Below are 5569 nucleotides of genomic sequence, written 5' to 3'. Positions count from 1 at the left end.
CCATCCCTTTCTTCTTCCACAGTAATAGAAAGCCAATTTTTTTAGTAACCACATGGCTACTCTGAGAAAAGACTACATCATTAGCTTTCTTTACAACCTGATGTGGTCCTATAGCACTAGGCTATAACGAGAAATGCTCTGTACCTCAACTGAAAAGGGCTTTAATGGAAGGTCTTGTGTCTTTATCTCCTACTTATATTTGGCCATGATTTTTAAAATATGGCCAAGTCTCTGGCAACTACACTGGACCATTAGATGACATTGGGAATGGAAGCCAAACATGGCAAAGGCATAAGAGATAAGAAGCCTTATTCCTTGACAGCATGTAGCATCTTTCCATCTCTAGTATTTTCTCCCTTGACTCTCTGAATATGGAAAAAATAACTTCTATCTTACTAAGTCAAATTTAAATTTTTTTTCTTCAGTTACTTTCAGACAAACTTAATCATGAAAGATACAGCAAGCAAGCAATTGATTAAAAAAGATTAACTATACCTACATGTAGACTTATATGTTCTAACTTAGGATTTTCAGGTCTCTCATTCATTTACATTCATTGTCATTCAATTTTGCATCGGACCAGAGTGTGATCTCTGGGCTCAAATTGTCTGAATTAGATGATAGATTTACTACTAGCTAGAAGACTGGCAATGGGCAAGTTTTGTAGTGTTTTAAAGTTTATCTTACATTTCTTTAAATAGTAGTATTTTAATCCATCCACATAATAGGTTTTTACTTTTTTTTAAATTAATTTTTATTGGAGTATGGTCGCTTTATAATGTTGGGTTAGCCTGCACTGCACGACAAAATGAATCAGCCATACACATACAGATATCCTCTCCCTTTTGGATTTCCCTCCCATTTAGGTTACCACAAGGCACTAGGTGAGTACCCTGTGCTATACAGCATGTTCCCATCAGTTGCCCATTTTATACATAGTATCAATAATGTATATGTGTCAATCCCAGTCTCCCAATTCCTGCCGCCCCACCCCTTTGGTATCCATACATTTGTTCTCTACGTCTGTGTCTCTATTTCTGCTTTGCAACTAAGATCTTCTATACCAGGTGTCCCCAACCCCCAGGTCGTGGACTGGTTAGGAACCGTGCCGCACAGCAGGAGGTGAGCAGCAGTCAAGCGAGTGAAGCTTCATCTGCCGCTCCCCATCACTCTCATTACCCCTGAACCATTCCCCCACCCCCGCCCGGTCCATGGAAAAATTGTCTTCCATAAAACCAGTCCCTGGTGCCAAAAAGGTTGGGGACCACTGATCTATACCATTTTTCTAAATTCCACATATATGCGATATTATACGATATTTCCTTTTCTCTTTCTGACTTACTTCACTCTGTATGACACGTTCTAGGGCCATAATAGGCTTTTAGAACGATTAAATAAGTCAATGCCTTTAAGGTGCTAGCCAGACTTAACAGCACAGAGAAAGTAGTCCGAAAATGATATTTCTTTCACAACAAGTGAAGCAATGGCACTGCCTGTTTAGATTCCTTCATTGATTTAAACCAAGGTTATATTCAGATAATAATATATTAATATGGAAAAATTAACAGAGTCTTTTTTTTGGCTTGGATAAATTTACTAATTTTATGAGGCCATCCGATGCTACTAAGTTAGTAGTATCTATGCTATTATCCTTAGAAGTTTAAGTAATACATGGTGGTGCATTCCTTTATATCTCAAAATAAGAAAAGTATGCACAACATTAAAGGTGACAAATCAAAAACAATTAGGTTTAAAATTAGATTCGTAATAGAAAAATCTGATCCCTGGAAAAAACTTGTCCCGCTGTGTGTGTGTGTGTGTATGATATCATATATACCAGTTCTTCTCAAAGTGCGGTCCCTAGACCAGCAGCATAAACAACATCTGGGAACTTGTTAGAAATGCAAATTCTCTGGCACAACCCCAGACTTACTGAAAGAGAAATCTGTGTTTTAAAAATCCTAATGATTTTAGTGCAGGCTAAAGTTTGAGAACCACGGATGTCTATCTTTAGCTAAAATACTAAGGTTAACAAAAGATTTCAGTTTATACAGAGTCACCAAGCGAATTGGTGATTTTAATTAGAATTCAGCTTGAGTTCCAGCAATATTTGGTTTTCCTGCATGAATTTAACACAGCTAAACAATTTATATTTTATTTATTTGTTTTCTATTATGTCTTCCTTCATTATGTCCTAAATTTATTCAAAACTTTACGTGATAAATTCTTATGGATACTTTGGTAAAAACATGTTATAAATATCAAATGATTTAAATTACATGCAAACAAATAAATTAAAAAATGATATTACTCTAACCCTGATCAAGCTGCTTTGCTTTTCCACTGGTCTTAAGATACATCCTGCATGTAACAACTTGTTAAGATCATCCAAGAACAACTTCTTCATGACGATAAAAATTAAAAAGATAATAGAATAGTATAATAAAATACAACAGTGCACGTAAATACAATATCTAAAACAATAGTCTCTACTTGTTGAGTATCCTAGAATTTAGGTCTGAGAAACCTCTCTGGTCATCAGCTGCCTAACAGGATGTAGCTCAAACAAGGTCCCTTTTAATATATTCCCTTCAGTATATGCTAGAACATATATTATTTCAGAATATAAAATTTACTTCCCATTCAGAATATTAGTTACAGAAAATATTTTCCTCATGGCTTTTCCCATTCTTTTTCAAGTGCTCCATAGATCTATGGATTTAATTTCAAAGTGTTTGGAAATTTTGATGGAAATCTTTAAAACTTGAATAAAGTAAAATGGGGCAAACAATAATAATATGTGGCAAAATGTCACTAATATTAATGTAGTTCGTCCAAAATCTTCAAGCGTTAAGCATTTTGATATTCTTTGAAAAGTGCTTTTATTTTACTTAAAGCCTTACAGAAAATTTATTAGTGTTTTCTCTATCACTACTATATTTAACCTGCACATCCTGGAATACTTCCCTCTGTGATTACCAAGGAGGTTGCAGGGTGGGAAATGGTGAAGATAAATTATACTTATCAATCACTACATGACTGGTGGTTTGTTCCAACCTTTATCCCCAAGGCACTGCTTCTTGAATATAATTAAACATCCTGTATCCATAAAGGCAAAGTATTTTACATCAGTTTTTAAATTCAGTTTAAGGAATAATATTAAACATCTTGTAAAGTAAAAGTTTTAGTATGAGGCAAGTGTTTTAATATTTTGTTTTTAAAACCACGTGGCATAGGTATTTAATATAACAGGTATATATATTAAATATGGTAATATCAATTTTGCATAAAAAGCTAAATATGTTTATATCTATATATAGGCATATGCATTCTAAATCCAATCCAACTTTTGATATGGTTAAAGGTATTCAAGCTTTTTCAATATTCCAAATTGAATGTATTACATATAGACCTCTATATCATGTAACAATACTCTTTTGTATGTTTGACAATCACTTTTCTAGCTCCTTTAATTATTGTTTTCTTACTGTACATCATAGAGGAGATGTGGAAACATGTTAAATAAATTTGTAAAGCACAAACCTGAAAAATATTCCTATTTATCACTGACTATGTGATAGCAAAATTATAATCAGATATTTAATTAATATTTTATACTGCAGTATCCAAAGTTTGCCATGAAATCAATATAACATATGAGATGCAACCAGGTTACATAACACCACATTGCTTTTCTTTTTGCATATGAATAAAACAAATCTGAATCATACAAAATCCAGTAAAAGTTTTCATTCTTTGGAAGAAAGACTCCATATTATTGGAACTGAAAGTATTACAGCGAAGAACTTAGATAAGGTCCTTACTCTCATAGTCTACAGGTTCTAGTGTCAGATGGGGATGGGGGGGGGAGTAAACAATTGATTATTTAAATGGGATAGGTTGAAAATGATAAAGTGCTATGAAGAAAATAAAAGGATAATAAGTAGAGAATCAGTGGTTGGTGATGAGAACCTTAAAAAACTTTAGATGTTTTGGTCAAGGAAGGCTTTTCTGAGGCAGTGAGAAGTGATCCGAAACTTGAATAATGAGAAGTTAGCCACACTGATATTTTGTGGAAAAGTATTATAGATAGAAGAATAACAGATAAAAGTCTATGGAACAGGAACAAAGTATCAATGGAAAGAAGAGTAATTTAGATGAAAAATAATTATTACGAGAAAGAGTTCAGAGTCAGAGCAGTACCTCGTATTCAGTATTGGGAACAATAGAAATTGAACTTTTATATAAACTGAAGTTAACCTGAGCTCACTTCTAGCCCTATCCATGACCTTGACAATTATTAGGACAGTGATGGCTTGAAAGGAAAACCAAGCCCCCTGACCAAGGAAAAGCTTCATGGAATGTTTTAACAGTATTTTTACAGCTATAGAACACTCTAGTCATATAACACAAACATCCAATATCAAAACCCGGAAAAAGAAAAACTAAACCCAAATAATTAGTCCTGCAGCAGGAAGAAAGGGGATTACTAAAAATATAAAAGGAAGAATTGAATTATGAAACAAAATGTTAAGAGTTTCATGTTTGGGTCATTATGGAATTAGATATAAAAGCAAACAAATAAGCAAACAGTGAGATGTTAAGGAAAATAATTCCTCAAAAGTTGGAAATGAGTACCAAAGTTGACTACAAGTAACATTAGCACCTGAGACTTCATAGAAATTCCAGGGAAGCCACTGAACATCTCAGAAAATATGAAATGAAGTTTAAGATTATTTACTATGAAGGAGGAGTTAACGTTTATTCCTTGTTAACGTTATACTTAATACAATGTAATCTGACTAATTTTGCCAAATGTCCATTGTGTCTACTCATGTCAAATATCAATACTTGTGGATTGATATTTGTAGGAAAGCAATTAGTAAAATTCATAATTAAATACAAATAGTGATATTACCTCAATAGTTGCTAAAAACATATTGCAAGATTCAACATTCATTCCTGATAAAATTTTTGAGATAGAATGTTACTTAGTACAACAAATGTATTTATCTCAAACTAACAGCCAATCTCATGCTTGACAGTGAACTTTTGCATAGGTTGCCATGTCATAAGAAGTCAAGGGGGCTCTTTCATGGAACTATTTTTAAACCTCATTTGAAACTGATGTTAACCGCATTTATTTATTTGTTTTTGTTTTTAAAAAGAATTGTTTATTTACTGAACCTGGGGCAGATTAGATACACAACCAGTTTTAAATTTACATCTTTTAAATTAATTTTGAAGTGTTTTCACACACACATGCACACAAGTTGGCATGCAACAGTTGTCCTAAGGTAAAACACAGTCACCTTAAACTGTTGAAAGTATTTTCACCCAAGGTTGAAAAATTGTTTATCCTGAACATGAAAACCTGTAACAAATTTAAATTAATTATATAAAATTCGTTACTAGTGGTTTTCGCCTTGCAAAGATCCAAAAAAAATGTACAAGTAACTAATATACATCAGTCACAATATAATCCTGGATCATCCCCACACCAAAAGAAAGACCCAAGGAAAACAAAAACCAACACACTAGTACTGACAGTGATGTTCAGTGAGCTAAT

Source organism: Eschrichtius robustus, chromosome 5 (assembly GCF_028021215.1).
Source record: "Eschrichtius robustus isolate mEscRob2 chromosome 5, mEscRob2.pri, whole genome shotgun sequence".
In the NCBI taxonomy this organism is placed as follows: domain Eukaryota; kingdom Metazoa; phylum Chordata; class Mammalia; order Artiodactyla; family Eschrichtiidae; genus Eschrichtius; species Eschrichtius robustus.
This window is presented reverse-complemented; position numbering follows the sequence as displayed.